Genomic DNA, 22770 nt, shown 5'->3' on the forward strand with positions numbered 1-22770 from the left:
TATCCTTAAGAAACAATCAAATACAAGAAAAGTTAAAAGTAACATTTACTAGTGACAAAGTCACAGTTGGTGCTAACATTACCACTGTGGTTTGTTGCCTGCACCCAAAATAGAAACAAACACTAAATTTCATTTAGAGGTTGCTGTTATTATTGTTAAGTCCTCTGACTCTTTGCAACCGCACAGACTGCTGCTGCTGCTGCTAAGTTGCTTCAATCGTGTCCGACTCTGTGCGACCCCATAGACGGCAGCCCACCAGGCTTGCCCATCCCTGGGATTCTCCAGGCAAGAACACTGGAGTGGGTTGCCATTTCCTTCTCCAATGCATGAAAGTGAAAAGTGAAAGTGAAGTCGTTCAGTCATGTCTGACTCTTAGCGACCCCATGGACTGCAGCCTACCAGGCTCCTCCGTCCATGGGATTTGCCAAGCAAGAGTACTGGAGTGGGCTGCCATTGCCTTCTCCAGCACGCCACAATTCCCCGTCCTTCGCCATCTCCTGGAGTTTGCTCAAACTCACGTCCATTGAGTCAATGACGCCATCCAATCATCTCATCCTCTGTTGCCCCCTTTTCCTCCTGCCCTCAATCTTTCCCAGCATCAGGGTCTTTTCCAATGAGTTGGCTCTTCACATCAGGTGGCCAAAGTACTGGAGCTTCAGCATCAGTCCTTCCAACGATTATTCAGGGTTGATTTACTAACCTTACTAACATTTAGAGGTTAGTAAAAAATAAAGATGTATCTTTTTTTTTTTCTGTACAAGTGCTGGAGACTCTAGACTATGACTCCTTACCTATTCTAACCAGTTAGCATTTTAGGTTACTCTAGTCAGTGTTCTCAAACATTTTGGTTTCAGATTTCTTTATACTATTCGCTATACTCTTTTTTATATGGGTTCTCAGGAATGGATGCTAGATTTTTTCCCAATCTTTTCCTGCATCTATTGGTATTGTTTTTTTCTTCTTCTTCTACCAATATGTTCACACTCACCACTTCCATTCAATACTACTAGGCTATATATAGTAGGTTCTGTGTGTGTGCTCAGTTGTGTCTGACTCTGCATCCTCATGGACTGTTGCCTGCCAAGCTCCTCTGTCCGTGGCATTTTTCAAGGCAAGAATACTGGAGCAGGTTACCATGCCCTCCTCCACAGGATCTTCCTGATCCAGGGATCAAACTGCATCTCTTGAGTCTCCTGACTGGCAGGTGGATTCTTTACCACTGTGCTACCTGGGAAGTCCATAGTAGGTTTTAAGCCTAAAAGCCTATGCAAAAGGAAGCAATGAAACTTTTTTCACAGACTGACATGATTCTATATGTAGAATATCCTAAAAGGAATAAGCCAAAAAAAAAAAAAAAAAAAAAAAGGTACCAGACTAAGAAGTGAATTTAGCAAGGCTTCAGGATAAAAGGTTGATACAAAAAAAGGCAATTATATTTCCATATACTGGAAATGAAATTTTAAAAATACCATTTATAATAGTATCTAATAAGAAATACTTAGATAAGTGTAACAAAATGTGTGCAAGACTTCTGTATTAAAACTACAATATGTGTCTGGTTAAAGGCTTAATGGTTATAGAGATATGCCATAAGATATGTCCATATCATTGTTAAGATATCAAGACTCCTCAAATTGATATACAGATTCAATGTGATCACAATCACAATCTTTGTGTAGAAACTGACAAGATGACTTCATTTATATGAAAATACAAATAAGAACAGCCACCATAGTTTTGGGAAAAAAAAGAAAGCATCTTATACTATACCTGATTTCAAGACATACTATAAAACTACAATAATAAAGACAGTGTTGTATTAGACTAAGGACAAACACAGATCAGTAGAATCAAATCAAGTCTAGAATTAAAACCATAGATATATGTTCCATTCATTTCTGACAAAAGGGACTGTGGTACCCTTCCTCTCAGATGCCCCCCAAGGATCCTGCCTCTTGGTAGTCCTAACTTGTGTTGTCCCCTCTCGTATTCATATCCTTGTGTAGTTTCTTCCCATGCTTACTCAAGATTGGTTATGTGACCAACAGAAAATGGCAGACAATATCTGACTTCCAAGATTATCATCTAAAAGGCACTGCTTGGACCATGGTCTCTGGGATCACTCCCTTTGAGGGAAACGATGAGGACAATCAGCCATTCTAAGAGGCCTCTGACCCATTTGTCAACTATGTGAGCCAGCCACCTTTGAAGCCTGTCTTATAGTCAAGCTTTAATTCAGATAATTGTAGCCTCAAGAGACCATGAGACAGACTCTTCCAGTCAAGCCACTCCCAAATCTCTAATCCTTAGAAAGTGAGGGACAATAAATAATTACTGTTGTTCTAAGACAGTAAGGTTTGGGTTCATCTGTTACACAAGAATAGATCATTAATACAGGGGCTAAAGAAATTCAGTATGTAAAACTATTTTCAACAAGTCAAGCTGGGAAAAAAAAAAGAACTTCAACTCTTGGTGCTCAAACTAGCCAAAATCCAGAAACAATACAAGTATACATCAAGAGGTGAATGGGTAAATGGTGGTATATCCAGTCAATGGAATACTATTAATAAAAAGAAACTACTGACAGATGCAGTAACACAGATGAATCTGAAAAACATGCTCAGCAAAATCAGCCAAACATGAGACAGTGAATATTGTATGATTCCACTCACATAAAATTCCAAATACGAAACTCAGTTACAGTGCCAAAAAGCCACGTGGGACCAGTGGTGATAGGGCAGGAGTGATGACTACAAAGGAGCATAAGGGAAATTTTCACAGTGAAGGAAATGAGCTCTTATCTTGATCATGATGGTAGTTACATGGGTATACAGATTTATCGAAACTTACTGAACTGTACATTTAAAATAGGTGCATTTTATTACATGTAAATTATAGCTCAATAGAATTAATTCAGGAAATTCAATGGGAAAGAGGGAGGAAATTTCTCAGACTAACAGTTATATGTGAAAGTCAAAGTATTAGTTGTGTCTGACTCTTTGCAACCCCATGGACTGTAGCCCACCAGGCTCCTCTGTCCATGGAATTCTCCATGCAAGAATACTGGAGTGGGTTGCCATTCTCTTCTCCAGGGGATAATCCCAACCCATGTATTAAACCGGGGTCTCCTGGACTGCAGGCAGATTCTTTACTGTCTGAGTCACCAGGGAAGCCCCCAAACAGTTATATATATACATACTGTTAGAAACCGAATATGCCCCCTGAAAATTCTTATGGTGAAGCTCTCCCCACAATATGATGGTATTAAGAGGTGGGACCTTTGGGAGATAATTAGGATTATATGAGGTCATAAGGGCAGAGAGCCCTCATGTATGGGATTATGCCCTTGTAGTAGGCTGAGAGCTTGCTTCTCTCTGCCCTCTGCCATGTGAGGATACAAGACAACCAAATACAAGCCAGGAAGTGGGTCCTTACCAAACACCTAATCTGCTAGGGCATTGATCTTGGACTTCTCAGCCTCTAGAACAGTGAAAAATAAATTTGTTTAAGCCACCCAGGTTATGATAACTTGTTATAGTGGCCGGAACTAAGCAACAAAGTAAGGATAAATTAGTAGACTATGCAACAGACATGACAGCAAGAATAGCTGTTGTTCTGAATCAAATATTTTTAAAATATCTCCCAGGTAACAGGTCTGTTAATATATACTAGATACCAGGGACAAAAAAAAAAAAAAGTATCTTTTTCCTTCCCCAAGGGAGCTCACAGAGGAAAAAAAAAAAACTACAATATAGTTGCAAACAAAGTTATTATAGAGACAAGATTAAAGGGCTGGGGAAGGATGGAGGAACAAAGAGCCCAGGATAGTTTTTAAATAGAGGTTACATAAAAGCTAAGTGAAAAGTTATAGGTACGTAGCGAAGGGCATTCTAAGCAGAAGAAACAGCGTGAACAAATACTCCAAACTATTAAATACAGAAGATTCAGGGAATACTGCATAGCTCAGCATGAGTAAAACACAGGGTTTAAAAATCAAGTATGGGGACTTCCCTGGTGGTCTAGTGGTTAAGACTCTGCCCTACAACTGCAGGGGACATGGGTTCAATCCCTGGTCAGGGAACTAAGATCCCGCGTGCTGAGGCCAAAAATAAAAGCAAACCGTGGCCTCCATTTAAAAAAAAAAATAAATAAATAAAAAAAAATAAAAATCAAGTATGGAAATTGAAGCCAGGTATGGAGACTGGGTTATGCTTACAAAAGCATTTGCCACGTTAAAGAGTACTTTTTATCTAGTAAGCAATGAGGAGAAAACAATGATTTTTTTTTAAAGTAATGTATACACAAATATTATATAATTATAATATAGAAAACTGATACAGTATATAAAGGAGATCAAAGGAAAAGAGAGATCAGAGACAGAATCGCAGGAAGCTACTCTAATAGCTCAGGCGGGAAATGACACAGGCCTGTATAGTAGCTCTACAGCTGAAGGCGGGCAGTGGTTTTCTGAAGGTAAAACTGACATGACTCCATAGCTGATTAAAGGTTATTACTTAGGCTTTTATTAAGAGGATTGAAGAACAGTCAGAATAATTCTCAGATATCTATCTTGGGCAATTTAGGGGGCTGGTGGCACACCTCCTCCAATTAAGATAGGAAATATAAAAGAAGATTTAAAAAGAAAGTTAAATCTTTCTGCCAAAAATTAAGTTTGAGATGCCTAGTGGAAAAGCAGGGAAACAACTGATAGGCCAAGTCTGGAAGCTCAGGAGAAACCAATAAGGACTTAGGAGTGGGTGTTACAAAAAGATGGCAGTAGTTGAAACCATAGCAGAGGAGATCAAACGAGGAGAATTTATTAATTCAGTGAAAACAGAAGAAAGCTAAGAACCGAACTCAGAAACAACCACATTTTACTATCTAGATGAACAGGAACCTGAGGAATAAATGAGGTGGGAGATGTTTGTGCTGGATACTAGTAATCCTATTAACTCTTATCTGTACCAAGTAATCCTTTCATTTCTACCGGGTGCAAAAAAGCTGACTATTAAACACAAGAGACAGATCCCCATATCCCTAACCCCCTTTTCCAGGCTCCCAGTGATTCTCAGTCTGGGGATTACTGTCATTTTAATAAGAGGTAAATTCATCATCTCTCTTATCCAAAAATGTGTATCTTTTGAGAGGGAATCCTAATATAGCAAGGCTCATTTATGCTTCCCAAATTGCCTCCTAGGGCAATAGCATTTGGGGAAACGCATTCAGACATGGCCAAATTATTTTGGGTATTCTATAACAACAAAATATTTGGCCCCTGTTCCTCAACTTGAGGAGCAAGACAGTCAACTTACAAAGTTATTTTTCACATGTTTTGTAAGCACAGAAAATCATTTTCTTTACACCAAACAAGTACCATGGATTATAAATGTATACACATATGCACACATGCAAATACAATAATAATATGGCTCAGATAAGGAATCACATACAAATACCAATGAGGAATAATGTAGATGAATATTTTCTTTTTAAAGGGGGTTAGTTCTAACTTATTACTGCCAAGTTAGAAAACCACTATGTTCTTCCAAGCAAATCCCATGCCTTTTTATGGAAATCTCCTGTGCCCTGCACTCCCAACACAGCACCAGAAAATTTCTCACTCTGGTTAAGATTCCCCGACAAATAAGGAGGATAAGAATAAACATTACACTATGTTTACATTTTAAGTCAATCTTGAATCCCTACCACTATGGCCCAAGTTATAATATAACAACATTTCATGCTTCAAACTTCAGTAAAACTACTTCTAAATTTCACAAAATAACATAACGATTTTCCCTGTGATACAAATAGACCTGCTTTTTCTGTTTTTAAATATTTAAACTAATTACAAGATGAAATGATTTCTCCTGTACAACTAAACCTATGAAACAAAATTCATTAAAAGAAATTTAGTTGTGACAAGAAATTTTGGATAAAAAATGTTTTACATTAAGGAACACTGAAACTTCTTAACAAGCAGTTATACTGTTGGTTATATTTAAATATTTACAGAAGCTGTGGATATTTTAAATCTGACAACTGACCACAAAATACTGGGGATGGGTGGGGATGGTGGTAAGTAATATGGAAATGATGGTAAGACTTAACTTTCTAAAATAAAGAACAACGTTCCTCATAGTACATCATAATGGAAAGTCAATCGTTTCTGTAACGTGAAGTCATAGTACTATCCCACTGAGAGAGTATCTTCCTTGATACTTTCTCCTCTTGTTTTTCTCAAGACTAGTACTTTGGGGGGAGGATATATATGGGGACAAAATAATCAGACATAATACACTTACAAATGAAGTTTATAAATTAGTCTTCATATTCTAAAACCAGGTAACTCAGCTCAATAGTACTTTCCTACCCCTTACCAAATGAAAGAAGATAAGCTCCTGGAAATAGAAAAGGCAAGCTGGGACTCTCAAAAAGAGCAGACAATTAGTCACTGATTTGAGTAAAATCTGACAAAAGGCAATAAATTCAACAAGCAGCAGAACAAAAGCCAAAGAAAACAGAATTAAGAGGATCTATAAAACACTGTAAAATAAATGTAATGTCCTTGAAAAACTGTGAAGCTATTAAATCTACATAAAAGACCCTGGAGAGACTTGCCTGGCAGTCCAGTGGTTCAGAATCCGCCAATGCAGGGCACAAGTGTTTGTTTGATCCCAGGTCTGGGATGATCCCACATGCCTCGAGCAACTAAGCCCAGACAAAACTACTGAATGTGCGCTCCAGAGCCCTCAGGCCAAACCCACTGAAGCTCACACTCCTACAGCATGTGCTCCGTAACAATGAGAAGCACCCCTGCTTGCTGCAAACAGAGAAATCCCATGCAAAGCAATGAAGACCCAGTGTAGCCAAACAGTAAATAAATAAATTGTAAAAAAGAAAATTAGAATTAAATAATGCATTAGTGGTGTTGTATGACTTCTGAAGCTAGAAAGGGTGCCAGAAATTCCTCCTGGATCTCTATTTGAAGTCATGCCTTTGGGCCGAGAGCTAAAAGGCTGCCCTGAAGTGGCCACTTTGGAAAAACTACAGAGATGGACAGAGCTGCCAGAGGAGCCCCAGCTGTGAGACCTATCAATAAAGAAGATAATTCCAGACAGCCACCATTTGACTGCAACACTCAGAGGAGAGACCTGGGGCCAGATCTTCCTAGATGAGTCATTCCCTAATTCCATACTCAAGAAACTATGGACAATAATACATGGTTATTGTCTTGAAGTGAAAGCTGCTCCATCATGTCTCTTTGTGATCCTGTGGACTAGAATTCTCTAGGTCTGAATATTGGAGTGGGGAGTCTTTCCCTTCTCCAGGGGATCTTTCCAAGCCAGGAATCAAACCCAGGTCTCCTGCATTGCAGGCAGATTCTTTACCAGCTGAGCTACAGGGAAGGCCACTGCATACTGGAGTGGGCAGCCTGTCCCTTCTCCAGCGGGTCTTCCCGATAAAGGAATCAAACCAGGGTCTCCTACACTGCAGGCGGATTCTTGACCAACTGAGCTATCTGGGAAGCCTGGTTACTGTCTTAAGCCACAACAATGTGAATGGTTTGACTACTAAAATCAGAAGGTAGAAAGGAAAAAACAAAAGAACAAAGAACAGATGGACAAACTGAAAATAATGGATAACCTAAATATCCTTAATTACATGAGTACATATTCAGTAGGAAAAATGAAAATTAAAATGCAAGACAAAACATATATATAGCAAAAGTTGACAGAACCAAAGGGAAAACTAGTCAAACACAAAATCAGGATTAGATTTTAACAAACTCAGTGAGAGAAAAGGAAGACAAAGTCAGTAAGGATGTATTAAGGATTTGACCAAATAATGAATCAACTTAATTCAGATGACATATACAAAACACCACACCCCACACCCAGAAACTGCAAATTACACATTTTTCTAAATTGCATATGGATCATTTATTAGAACAGACAATGCTGGACCATAAATCAGGTTTGAACAAATTTCAAAGGACTGAAATCATACAAAGTGTACATTCTGACTATAATGCAATTAAATTACGAACCAATACAAAAATATAATTATATAACCTCAAAATGTTTTTAAGTTAACATAATCCTAAATAATATATGGGTCAAAGAAGAAATGAAGGTGGAAAGTAAAGGATCAGAGCTGAATGATAATAAAAATATATATCAGCAAAAATTATAACTAAGTATTTGATTATCACTGTAAAGTAAGTACAAAAATCTGAAAATAAAACTGTGATTATCTCAACCTTTTAGTTTGGGAGAAGATAGAAAGGAAGGTATGTTAAAAGTCTTTCTCTTCTTGGGAAGAGCATAAAGATACTGAACCTCTCTTCTTCCATATACTGAAAAAATATAAATCAAAGCATGAAAAATATAATGTCAACAACTAAATCACATATAACTTAAAAATCACTAGAGGGAAAACAAGCACAGAAAACTTGACCAGTGCCAGAGTCACAAAATGAAAACTAAACAACACAAAAGAAAGGTAAAGAAAAGAGTATAGGAATAAGACAAAATAGATCAGTAATCCCAATAAAAAGAAATCCTCCTAAATCCTAATTCTGCAAATCACAAATGATAGAGAAGTTTATTCTATGAAGATTATGATGACAAACTTAGAAAACAAAACACTTATCTTGCATGTGGCAAATCTTCTAACATGCTATATTACTAGCTGGCTTTGTCTTTTCTTGTTTTAAATACTGAATTCAGTATTTAACAACAGAATGCCTGAACTACAGTAAGCATTTCTTTTGTGGCAATTCACTCTAAAAACATCTCTAGATATGGTCATCTATTCCTTTGAACTCTATACTCACTAAATAGAGTACATTCCATTTCCGGATAATTTTACATTGCTGTTTCTCTGTAGTGGCTACTTGTTGGGCCCCTGCCTCTGATGCTAAACAGAATAAAGAGAACTCCTCTCCCAGGCTACACTCCTTCAAATATTTGAGGACAGCTATTTCCCCAACCATAAGCTCTTTTGCATTAAGCAGTCCTATTTCCTTTTTCAAATGATAGTTTCAAATTCTATACTCATTCTGTTTCCTCTGCAAAAGTTTTAGGTCTTCAGTTCAGTTCAGTCGCTCAGTTGTGTCGGACTCTTTGTGACTCCATGAATTGCAGCACGCCAGGCCTCCATGTCCATCACCAACTCCCGGAGTTCACTCAGATTCACGTCCATTGAGTCAGTGATGCCATCCAGCCATCTCCTCCTCTGTTGTCCCCTTCTCCTCCTGCCCGCAATCCCTCCCAGCATCAAGGTCTTTTCCAATGAGTCAACTCTTCGCATGAGATGGCCGAACTATTGGAGCTTCAGCTTCAGCATTAGTCCTTCCAATGAACACCCAGGACTGATCTCCTTTAGGATGGACTGGGTGAATCTCCTTGCAGTCCAAGGGACTCTCAAGAGTCTTCTCCAACACCACAGTTCAAAAGCATCAATTCTTCGGCACTCAGCTTTCTTCACAGTCCAACTCTCACATCCATACATGACCGCTGGAAAAACCATAGCCTTGACTAGACGGACCTTTGTTGGCAAAGTGATATCTCTGCTTTTCAATATGCTGTCTAGGTTGGTCACAGCTTTCCTTCCAAGGAGTTTTTTTTAAGCGTCTTTTAATTTCATGGCTGCAATCACCATCTGCAGTGATTTTGGAGCCCCCCAAAATAAAGTCTGACACTGTTTCCACTGTTTCCCCATCTATTTCCCACGAAGTGATGGGACCAGATGCCATGTTAGTTTTCTGAATGTTGAGCTTTAAGCCAACTTTTTCACTCTCCTCTTTCACTTTCATCAAGAGGCTTTTATAGCTCCTCTTCACTTTCTGCCATAAGGGTGGTATCATCTGCATATCTGAGGTTAATGATATTTCTCCCGGTTTTAGGTCTTACGCTCTCTTAAAAGTAATATATGCTAATTAGTACTATCAGCAGGCATTATGAAAAGGCTTATAATAAAAAGAGCAGTCACTGTATCTCCTTGAGAGAGTGTGTGTATGTGTGTTGTGTGTGTGCGTGTGTTAGTCATTTAGTCATGTCGAACTCTTTGTGATCCCACGGACTGGAGCCTGCCAGGCTCCTCTGTCCATGTGATTTTCCAGGCAAGAATACTGGAGTGGGTTGCCATTTCCTTCTCCAGGAGATCTTCCCGACCCAGGGATCGAACCTGGGTCTCTCACCTTGCAGGCAGACTCTTTACCATCTGAGCCATCAGGAAAGCCCTAAACCTTAACCTACTTCCAACTTCTAGTTCCTTCTCTGAGTGTTCTCCATACTTCTGAATAAGATATTTATACTCCTATCTCTTGATTTTTAGTTTTAGATATTGCTATTATGGAAGGTGAGAATTCTAGCTCTCTTAACACACAGCAAAATAATATACTAAGATTACATTTCCTTTTTCATATAATGTGTGTTTATTCTGGAATTGTCTACCAACATTTTCTACCCAAACTTGCCAGATAATCTATCAATATCATAACCTTCTCTCCCCTGCTCCTGTCAAAATCCTTCCTGGAGCTTGCTGTAATCTGTACCAGCTGCTCTCTAGGCCTGCAGATGTCTAGCAATCTAGGACTTTATTATGTGTTGGTGTGCTTCAAAGTGCCTATCTACAGAGGTTACCAGTATTAATTCTTTTCTTTTGTCTATGATTTTATTTTCCCCAACACCACAAAGGAATGCAGTCCCAATATTATCGTATCTCACAAATTTTCAAGAGAAGCTAGATTTCTAACATTTGGGAAAGCTTCCAGTTTGCTTTAAGCTGGGAATTAAACTCAAATTACCTGTGTGTGTTTACACGTATATATATAAATATGCATATATGTATATATTTTTTAAATTGGAGTATACTTGCCTTACAATGCTGTGTTGGTTTCTGCTGTAGAACAATGAGAATCAGCTATATGCTAACATACACTCCCTCCCTCCTGAGTCTCCTACCCCTTCTAGGTCATCACAGAGCACTGAGGTGAGCTCCTGACCACTACTATTTCTACTGCTCCTCCAGAAAATAAGGAATTTGTCCCTGTAAGTCAGCATCTTCTTTAAGTACACCGTCTAAATCAACTGAACAGTGTGAATATGAACTACAGGGCTGGTGACAATGTTTTTTTAAAGAGAAAGAAAGAAAACACTAAATTATAGATGATTTTCAGTACTGTGCCATCACTGTTTCGAACTGGCATTGAAAACTTAAAAGAAGAAAAACTTTTAAAAGCACAATGTCTGCACGGCTTCAGGTTCTTACATTTCTTTGAGGGCTTCCCAGGTGGTGCTAGTGGTAAAGAATCTGCCTGACAATACAGGAGACATAAGAGACATGGGTTCGATCCCTGGGTCAGGAAGACCCCCTGGAGGAGGGCATGCCAATCCACTCCAGTATTCCTGCCTGGAGAGTCCCATGGACAGAGGGGCTGGTGGCTACAGCTCACAGGGTCACAAAGAGTCGGACATGACTGAAGCGACTTGGCACAGTACATTTCTTTACTAAATGACACTTCCTTTTTTATATATTAAAACGGATCACAAATACTACCATTCTAAAAGAAACTCATCCATCAATTATCCCCAAACAAGTTTTTACTAAAACTTTTAATAAATTATGACTGAGACAATTATTCCACTCGTTGTACCCTTGATATTCTCTACAAATTCAGGTAAAGGATTAAAATGTTTAATCCAACCATATTACTTTTTTAGGAGCAAAATTTCTGGCAAATCTGACCAGTGGTCTTGAAAGGTTTAATACTAGTATGCAACAAATTCAATAATCTACCATTTGAAGTTATTCCTTAAAAAATGTGTTAGTAAGTATACATGTTTCATTTATAATAATCTTTGTAGCATCTGTAGTTTCATCTCTTTTATTATGGTCTCTCTTCTGATCCATCCTAGTAGATCTGTTAATTCTATTAGTCTTTTTCTAAAAACCAACTTTGGCTCTGTTGACTCTTCACTGTTGGCTTCTTTTCTATTTCTTTAATATTTACTTTTATGTCTATTATTTCCTTCTTTTCTTTATTCTGTCCTTTTTCTAATTTAGATTGAATGCCTGGCACTTTCATCTTCAGCCTTTCTTCTTTTCCAATGAGTATCTCAGAGCCTCCATCAGGTATCTCTTTCTTCTACCTAAAGTGTATCTTTTAGAATTTCTCTTAATGATATTCTACTGGTGGTAAAACGTTTTAATTTTTCTGAAAACTTTATGTACCTACACTCTTAAAAGATATTTTAGTTTTAATAGTTATTTATTCTCAGCACACCATAGTTATTCTTTTCTTTTGGTTTCAGTTTCAATTTTTCCTTTTAATAAACTAGTCTAATAGTAGATCTTTTGAAGGTAATCTGTCTTCTTCAGACTATTTTTAAGATTCCTCATTATGTGCAAATTCAACTATGACATGTTTAGGTATTGTTTTTTCCTCTCCTGTTTAGGATACAGTTCTTGAATTTATGCCTTTTTGCAATTTTAGAAATTCTCAATTATAAACTCTTCAAATATTATTTCTACTTTTCTTCACATATGTATTCTGCTTTGATAACTGTTAGATCTTCTTATGCTTTTCTTGTATTGGTTAAGGTTAATACGAGACTGGGCTGATACAGTAAGAGATTCTACTATGGCTTAAACAAAATTCAAGGTTTTTTCCTCTCTCACACGACAGTAGAAAGGGATAGTTCAGGACTGGTTTGGCAGCTCAGCAGTCTGAGAGCTTAGTCATCCTTAAGAGTATTGCCCTGTGCCACATAGCTAATAGTCCCCCACCATGCCCACATTCCAGTCTATGGGAAGGAAGAAGGAAGGAGATACGCCATCTTTCTTCTTGTAGGCATAAACCATAAAGCTAAAACCTATGCACACATAACTTCCACTTGCATCCAAACTGCTGAAACCAACACACAGTCAAGCCTCACTACCAGCTGCTGCTGCTGCGTCGTTTCAGTCGTGCTCAACCCTGTGCGACCCCAGAGACAGCAGCCCACCAGGCTTCCCCATCCCTGGGGTTCTCCTATCAGAAAGACACTGAGATGGAAGCTATAGCTGGAGAGCAGAGCTTCTGACTAATAGTGATTACTCAGATGGAAAAAGAAATCAAGGGAACTTAGCAATCTCTGCCCCAATTTTCAAATTCTTTTTTCTTCTCTTACATATGGTCCATCTGTGTCTCTGCATTTTGTTTGTTTTTCAGGTCGTCTTTCAGCTCACAAATTCCCTAATCTAATCTACTGAATTTAAAATTTGTATTTGTATTTTTCATTTGCAAAAGTTCTTTTATTCATTTTTTTTGGTCAAAGCCATTGGTAACTGTTCATAGTCATTCTCCTTCTCACAGCATTATGGTGAAATGTTCAGAAGTCTGAACTTAGGATCCATACTGCCTGACTAGAATCCTGCTTTACTATTTAGTAAACTCTGACTAGAACACTGACTACTAAGAATCTGGGACTGACACTATTAAATAGAATAAGGGAGACTATCACTCTATCCAAAAATATTCCCTAAAAAAAAAAGTGAATGCCCATCTTCTTTTAACAGCACAGTAAATCATCATAAAGTACATCAGAGTGGACTGCTTTTTATATGTAGTATAATCTACTTAGATGAATATTCTTCAGCAACTGTTATCATTACAGACAAATAAAACATTTGTAAACCATGAAGAAAATTTTATAGGCAGTGACTAATACTTTCTATGTTGCCCCCAAAAGTTTTTTCCTTAAAAGATAAGGCTTACTAAATTAACTTTACTAATCTATGCTATTTGGGATTTCTTTGGAAGGAATGATGCTAAAGCTGAAACTCCAGTACTTTGGCCGTCTCATGTGAGGAGTTGATTCATTGGAAAAGACTCTGATGCTGGGAGGGATTGGGGGCAGGAGAAGAAGGGGACGACAGAGGATGAGATGGCTGGATGGCATCACTGACTCGATAGACGTGAATCTGAGTGAGCTCCGGGAGTTGGTGATGGACAGGGAGGCCTGGTGTGCTGCAATTCACGGGGTCGCAAAGAGTCGGACATGACTGAGTGACTGAACTGAACTGAATCTACGCTAAGTATATCAATTATAGAATCCTGATGTCAGAATCTTGACATTTCCATAAATAGAGATATTTACCCTAATGTTATTCCCTTAAGGGCATTGCTATATAAATTACATAACCATAATCTGAAAATTTAAGACTAACACTAAAGCAAGTCATAGCAAAATATTTTTTTAAAAGTATGATTTTAAAGAGGCTTCCCAGGTGGCGCTAGTGGTAAAGAATCTGCCTGCCAATGCAGGAGACATAAGAGACCTGGGTTTGATCCCTGGGTCAGGAAGACCCCCTGGAGCAGGGCATGGCAACCCACTCCAGTATCTTGTCTGGAGAATCCCATGGACAGAGGAGCCTGGTGGGCTACAGTCCACAGGGCTGCAAAGAGTTGGACATGACTAAAGTGACTCAGCATGCATGCACATGAATTTAAAATAATTTCTAGAGCAAAACGGCATACCTGTCACAAATTTCTGAAATCTTTAGAGACTTCGCTTCTTATAACCAACGGAAATGTTGTGATCTTTCCTAGAAGGGAAAGTAAAACGATGTGACCAATAATCCCTATAGAGCATTTTATCATGTACAAAGCTCCTTCCTTTATATGTTTTAGTTTACCATATCAAAACTGTATATGACCTCCCCCACTATAAAGATAAGGAAACCATCTAAGGTTTAACTTGAGTTAACGACTTACATGCAAAGTAACTAGGAAGCTCTATTTAAACCTATCCTGATAGTAAATACCATTCTCTTTTCAATGTATTCTGCTTTGTCACATAACAACAACAAAACAATATTAATAGCATATATTTACTGAGAACTTACCAAATGCCAGGCACTAACCATGAAAAATCCTCACAAAAGTCTTAATGAGGTAGGTACTATAATTTGCCCAAACCACACATCTAGTAAGAGAATCCACACTTCAAACTTTGGCAGCCTGGATCCCGAGTTCACACTCTAAAACGCTAAATCACCTTCACTCTTATATGTGCACAGAAACTTGTAAACACATGGAATACCTCTGGAAGGAAACTCAGCAATTAGGGGACAAGGAAAGATTTTTACTATATGCCTTACGTACATTTCTTGAAGGCAACAAAGAGGAAGGGGTTGGGGTAGGAATTCACTACAGACATGGAATTTCATGGTAAAAAAGGTGTAGATTCAAGATAATGAAAAGCCTAATAAAAAAATTATTTTAAATGAGTCCAGGTGGTTTGACCATTTACAATGAACAGTTGTGAGAAAGCTAGGGGGAAAGAATGAGTACAGATGCGATTTAAATAGTGATTAGGCTAGCAAGCTACCAAGGGCCCTGTATGATAAAAGACCTGAAATTTCCCTATCAGAGGAAGAAAATCACTTAAGGTTTTTCAACAGATAATTTGAGGGAAAAACTTCATTATAAAAAAAAAAGCTCCCAACTTCTCTCAGAAGTGTGTAGGTAGGAACAAAGGACTGAGAAATTGGAGTAGGGAGTCCAGTCAGGAAAACAAAGAATGGGGCTGGAATTTGAGACACAGAGAGGGTTAGCCTTAAAGTGAGGGGACACAGTTCAGCAACACTGTTGTGAACACCAAGTCAGATAAATCATATATAGCCCTTAGCACAGTGCCTGGCTAAAAAACAACAACTACTACTACTATTACTGCTTTACCACTGTAATTAGGGTTACTGGTATTTGGAAAAGAATTGTGGAAAGATAATGTAACACAAGAGTGCACAGCACTGTCAGATTAGGAAGCCCAAATCAGGAGGCAGCATAATAAAATTTATTGATTCTGAACTTTACTGAATTGAAGGGTCATCAGTTCTCTGAAAACTGTTAGCACACAGAGAGAAGTGGAGACAAAGGAACCCAAACTAAGAACCCCTGATCAAAAGAAACCCCTGGCATATCTGGATCCCTGTGTGAGCCTGGGAAAGTTATTTGTTAATATACGACTTCCTTATTAGGGAAGCATAGCTGGATTAAGATACTGGTTCCTGATAATTAAACAAAATAACGTATTTTAAGTAGGTACAAAATGCTTAAAACATGGGAGAAGTTAAATGCTTTCCCCTCCTAAAGTGAAAACACAGGATCAGCATTTTGGTTTGATGAAAACACTGCCACATTAGAAAACCACCGCTCGGATTCTAGTTTACTAGTCTGTTTGCTTTAAGAACTTCAAATCTATCTTAGCATGGGCAGGTTGTCATGAATTTCTGATTTGCAGAAACTCTGAAGGCTCCTGTGGCCAGAGCATTGGCTCTGTGACAAGAAATAACACAGGCATAGACACCTTGTCTTCAAAATTTCCTGTTGAGGACAGTCTTAGTCCTAACCAACTTCTTTATATTTCAGATAAGAAGAATATAATAAGGAAATTATTTAAAGCTTGCTTTCATGAGACAAATCAATTTGATCAGGTCTAAAAACGGACCAATAAATAAGAATTAAACTTAATCAGGGGATATTGTGTTTTGTGACTAACGCTAAGAAATACACAAAAAATACATATTGATTTTTAGTTTCTAGGATTTTTATATTGAAGAGTAACACTGGGTGAGAGATTTCATTTTCTTGTAATGGAACCAAATGGGGATTCTACAAATGGGAGATCCTAATTTAGCAATTAAGAGTTATGAATTGCTGAACCACCTAGGTTTATAAATGGAATTCATGATAACAATCAGTTCCAAACATTCTTTTTTTGTATGGCCATGAAAACCCTAATAGATTAAGCTACCATAGGTTTATACCTAGATCACTGCAATAGTGATACCTTCACATCCAATTTTCCCCTCTCCAATCTTTCTCCCACAGTGAAGATAGAATGATCTTTATTAAAAAGACATATTTCATCATGTTAGTGACCCTCCTCCCAACCCCTCCAGTTAAGACACTTTAGTGATCTGCCACCACCCTTAAGGATAAAGCCAAAATATGTTGACATGGCCTGCAAGAGTCTGCACAGTTTGGTCCCTAATTCCCACACTAGCGTTATCTCACAACGTGCTCCCTCTTTGCTCTACATGCTCCAGCCAAACTGGCTTTATATCATTTTCTCCACTGTGCCATGCTCTCTCCTGACAGACATTGGTCAGCTGGTAAGCTGTTCTGGAGAAAACTAAAGCACGAAAGGGGGTACAGGGAGTTTATAGGGCATGAAGATTTGTAATATGAAAAAAGTGATATTCGAGTAAAGACCTAAACACAATGGTAAAGAACAGAGTTATGTGGACATCTGAAGGAAATGGAAAGGTCTTGAGATACCTGGTGACTTCTAGAGAAAAGAGGGCACCGTAATTGGAGGGCAATGATGAGAGGATTAGTAGGCTGTAAGTAAGAGATGAAACAGCTAAATATGGGCTTTCAGGCTTTTACCTGGTATGACAAGGAAGTCACAGGACAGTTCTGATTAAAGGATGACAAGCTCCCACTGAAATTTTAGACAGATTTCTCTAATCTGTTGTGTGGTGAAAGGAAGGAGGAGATCAAGGGCAAAAGCAAGGAGAACTATTTGAAGGCAAATGAAACCCAGAAGATGGCAACATGGACCAGTGGAAGTGGTAAGAATTAGTTATCTTCCAGATACATTTAAATAGAGGGCCTAAAAGAAGTGAAGAGTTAGGAGAAAAAAGGCTACTAAATAATTAACAAAAGACAGACACCAGAGAACATCAAGCAGGATAAACACCAAAAAATCTACACCTAGGAATATACTCAAACTGCAGAAAATCAAAGACAAAGAGAAAATGTTGAAGAAGCCAGAGGGGAAGAACACAACTTCTAGAGGAACAAGGATGAGAATTACATGAAATGTCTCTTCAGAAATTACACAAAAATAAGAGAAGAATAAAGTGAAATGTTTAAGCATTGAAAGAGAAAACCCCCACAAAGCTACAATTCTGAAAATCCAGCAAAATTATCCTTCAAATGACAGAGAAATACAGGCTTTCTCAAACAAAATTTCAGGGGAATCTGTTGTTTTATATATCTGCTCTGTTCTTGAAAGTTCTTGAAAAGAAGAGAAATAATTTAAGCCAGAAATTGAAACCAAATAACAATATATGAAGGTAAAATTAAATCTTTTATTTTTCTTATTCTTAACTGATCTAACAGACAACAATTTGAAATAACAGCAGTAATGAATTAGATGATTACTGCTGATGGATAAGTGAATGACAGCAATGTTATAAGAGATTTTAGGAACTGGAAATAACTCTGTTATAAAGTTCCTGTATTATCTGTGAGGTAGTATAGTGTTACATGAAACTGGACTTGGATTAGTTATAAATGTATATTTCAAACTCATGGGGAATCACTAAAAAAAATGTGTAACTGATATGGTGAGAGAACAGAAATAAAAAATGCTCAATTAAAACCAGAAGGTAGCAGAAAAAAGAGTAGAAGACAAAAAAGAAACAAGGGCAATGAACAGAAAACAGTCACACCTATGGTAGCTATTAATCCAGCTACATTAAAATCATTAGTCAAATCAAAAGTCTAAATACACCAATTAAAAGAAAGAGTAGATCAAGAAACCCACTTTGAATGTAAAGACACAGATTAAAAATAAAGGGGTGGAGCAAGTATACTATGCTAATACTAATCAAAAGAAAGCTGGAATAGCCATATTAAGTTCAGAGAAAGCTGACTTACGAGCAAGGAAAATTATCAGGGATAGAGAGAGGAATGTATAATGTATATAAATATGCATAATGATAAAGGGGTCACTTCTCCAAGACGATATAACAGTCCTCAAGGGCTTTTCTTGTGGCTCAGCTGGTAAAGAACCCGCCTGCAATGTGGGAGACCTGGGTTTGATCCCTGGGTTGGGAAGATCCCCCGGAGAAGGGAAAGGCTACCCACTCCAGTATTCTGGCCTGGAGAATTCCAAGGATTGTATAGCCCATGGGGGTCATAAAGAGTCAGACACAACTGAGCAACTTTCATGAATGAATGTTTATGTGCCCAACAACAGTGTCAAAATACATGAAGCAAAAACAGACCAAAGAGCAAGGAAAACAGATGAATCTACCATTATAGCTGGAGAGGCTAACACCCCTTTATTAGTAATTGGCAGATACAGCAGCAGAAAACAGTGAGGACACGGCTGAGCTGACCAACACTGCCCATCAGCTGGACCTGACTGATAACATTACAACACCTCATGAACAACAAAACATATATTATTTATAAGGGCATAGAGAACACTTAAATAGACCATGTGGGACTTCCCTGGTGATCTAGTGGTTAAGACTCGGCACTTGCAATGCAGAGGGTCAGCGTGGGTTTGATCCCTGGTCAGAGGAACCAGGATCTCATGTGCTAGTAGGGGGGCGGGGGAAAGATAGACCCCATAATCTAGACTATAAATAAGTCTCAATAAACTAAAAGAAATTTAAATCACACAAAGTATTTTTTCTGACCAGAGTGGAATCAATAATAGAAAGACATCAAGAAAACCCTCAAATATCTGAAAATTATAACATACCTCTAAATAATCCTTGATTCAAGGAAATCAAAAGGGAAATTAGAACAGAATAAAAACACTAAACAACTGAAAATAAATATATCAAAATTTATAGCCCAGAAATAAACCCTTATATAAATGATCAAATGAACTTTGACAAAGGTATTAATACCATCCAATGAGGAAAAGGCAGTCTTTTCAACATATGTATTGGGAAAACTAGATATTCACATGCAAAAGAGTTCATTGGACTCTGGCCTTACACTACATATGAAAATTAATTCAAAACAGATCAAAGACCTAAAGGTAAAAGCGAAACTATAAAACTCTTAGAAGAAAATAAAGGGGAAAGTTTCATGACACTGGATTTGGCAATGATTTTTTGGATATGACATTAAAAGTACAGGCAACAAAATAAAAAACTGATGAATTGGACTACATCAAAATTTAAAACTTCTGTGCACAAGAGACACAACCAACACTGTAAAACGGCTACATGGAAGAAAGTACTTGCAAATCATATATCTGATAAGGGGTTAATATTCAGAATAAAAACTGCTAAAACTGAACAACAACAAAAAAAGCCCAAACAAAATGAGGAAAGGACTTGAATAGACACTTCTCCAAAGATGATACACGGATGGATAATATATACATGTAAAGATACTCAACATCACTAATTATTCAGTTCAGTTGCTCAGTCATGTCTGACTCTTTGCGACCCCATGGACTGCAGCACGCCAGGCCTCCCTGTTCATCACCAACTCCCAGTTTTTACTCAAACTCATGTCCACTGAGTCAGTGATAACCATCCAGCCATCTCCTCCTCTGTCGTCCCCTTCTCCTCCTGCCCCCAATCCCTCCCAGCATCAAGGTCTTTTCCAATGAGTCAACTCTTCACATGAGATGGCCGAACTATTGGAGCTTCAGCTTCAGCATTAGTCCTTCCAATGAACACCCAGGACTGATCTCCTTTAGGATGGACTGGGTGAATCTCCTTGTAGTCCAAGGGACTCTCAAGAGTCTTCTCCAACACCACAGTTCAAAAGCATCAATTCTTCGGCACTCAGCTATCTTTACAGTCCAACTCTCACATCCATACATGACCACTGGAAAAACCATAGCTTTGACTAGATTTACCTTTGTTGGCAAAGTGATATCTCTGCTTTTTAATAAGCTGTGTAGGTTGGTCATAACTTTTCTTCCAAAATTAGCGTCTTTTAACTTCATGGCTGCAGTCACTATCTGCAGTGATTTTGGAGCCCAAGAAAATAAAGTCTGTCACTGTTTCCCCACCAATTTGCCATGAAGTGATGGGACCAGATGTCATGATCTTAGTTTTCTGAATGTTGAGTTTTAAGTCAACTTTTTCAATCTCCTCTTTCACTTTCATCAAGAGGCTCTTTAGTTCATGGAAAGGTAAATCAAAACCATAATGAAATACTGCTTTATATTCATTAGGATGGCTATTACCAAAACAAAACAAATGAAGAAACCAGAAAACAAGTCTTGGTGAGGATGTGGAGAAATTACAATCTTTGTGCACTGCTGGTGGGAATGTGGAAAAAGGTATGGCAATTCCTCAAAAAAATTAAAAATACAATTACCATAAAATCCAGCAATTCCACTTCTGGGTATATACCTAAGAGACCTGAAAGCAGGGATTCAACCACATATTTGTAGTATACTCATGTTTACAGCAGTACTATTCACAATAGGACAAAAGTGCAAACAACCCAAGTGTCCATCAATAGATGAATGGATAAACAAAATGTAGTATGTTCATGGGGATTCCCTGGTGGCTCAGAGGTAAAGAATCTGCCTGCGTATGCAGGAGACCCCGGTTGGATCCCTGGTTCAGGAAGATACCCTGGAGAAAGAAATGGCAACCCACTCCCAAGCAACCCACTCTTGCTTGGGAAATTCCATGGACAGAGGAGCCTAGTGGGCTACAGTCCATGGAGTCGCAAAAGTCGAACACGGCTTAGCAACTAAACAACAAACAATTGTATGTACATACAATTGGCTATTATTCAGCTTTAAAAGGAAACTGTGATACCTGCCACAAAATGGATCAATTTTGAGGCTATAAGTGGTGAAATAAGCCAGTCACAAAAGGACAAATACTCTATGACTCCACGTGTATGAAGTATCTATAATAGTTAATAATCAAATTCATAGACAAAAAGTAGAATGGTGGTTGCCAGAGGTAGGAAGATGGGAGTTAGTGTTTAACAGATATGAGTTTCAGTTTGGGAAGATGAAAATAAGTTCTGGATATGGACGAACAATTTCACAAAAATGTAGATGTACTTAGTGCCACTAAACTATACACTTAAAAATGGTTACAGTGGTTAATTTTACGTTATGTGTATTCTATCACAATTTAAAAATAATGTTATTCACCATACTAAGTTAAAATGAATCATAGGTAGAGGTGCCAACAAAGAAAGACCAGATGCAACAGCCAATAAGGTAAGGGGAAAGCCAAATATGTGGTTTCTTGGAACAAACAGAAGAAACTATTTGAAAGAAAAGGAACTGATCAACTGTTAAATGCTGTTGACAAGTCAAGTAAGACAAGGATTGAGAACTGACCACTGGAGGTCACTGGAGACTTGATGAACCATTTCAGTGAAATAACCTAGGGCCAAAGGCCGGCCTAGATTCAAGACTGGGAGATGGCACACTGGAAACATTAGATGATTTTTTTCTGAGGCGTTTGCTTAAATAGAGAAATGGGGTGGCCACTATGACAACGGAAAGAGGATTTGGGTTCAGAAGGGGTTTTATTTGTTCTATTTTTACAGTATGTAGAAGTTCAGTACATCACACACTTAAGAACTACTTAGTAACGTTTGTCCAGAATGAACCATTCTCAAGATCAGGTTTACTGCTTGACACTAGAGGGTACAGGGCTGCAATTCTGAATCTTGCTTCCCTCCACCTCCCAAACGTATGCTATATTAGTTTTCCAAGGTCATTGAATTTTTTTTAGTAAAACTCTTTATCAAATAATACTGCAATAAATGTACAAAAATTTAACTATCTTTTTTGTTCTGTATGTCCAAACATTCTGTTACAATAGATAACACTGCAATGAATCTATGCATACATTTTTATCCAGAATTACCATTTTTTCTTGGGGTAACATTTTCAGATGGATCGGTATTAGTTTTAAGGTTAGGAGGCTTTTGAAGGTTCTTCATGGAGATTAATAGTTTTATCAACTTAT

General features: G+C 38.0%; 1 protein-coding gene across 5 annotated transcripts in view; it reads right to left on the bottom strand.

The window, feature by feature from the left end:
* The window catches only part of RAP1A (RAP1A, member of RAS oncogene family), a 79464-nt gene that overhangs the window by 23444 nt on the left and 33250 nt on the right, over positions 1–22770 (bottom strand). For 2 of the 5 annotated variants that reach the window (XM_040232042.1, XM_040232041.1), the window contains one exon: positions 14528–14595. The exons of the other annotated variants lie outside the window; for them this stretch is intronic. The gene's annotated coding sequence lies outside the window, so the exon portion shown is untranslated. The remainder of the gene's footprint in view (positions 1–14527; positions 14596–22770) is intronic. 5 annotated transcript variants of the gene reach the window in all.

This window comes from Oryx dammah, unplaced genomic scaffold (genome assembly GCF_014754425.2).
Source record: "Oryx dammah isolate SB20612 unplaced genomic scaffold, SCBI_Odam_1.1 HiC_scaffold_28, whole genome shotgun sequence".
Classification (NCBI taxonomy): domain Eukaryota; kingdom Metazoa; phylum Chordata; class Mammalia; order Artiodactyla; family Bovidae; genus Oryx; species Oryx dammah.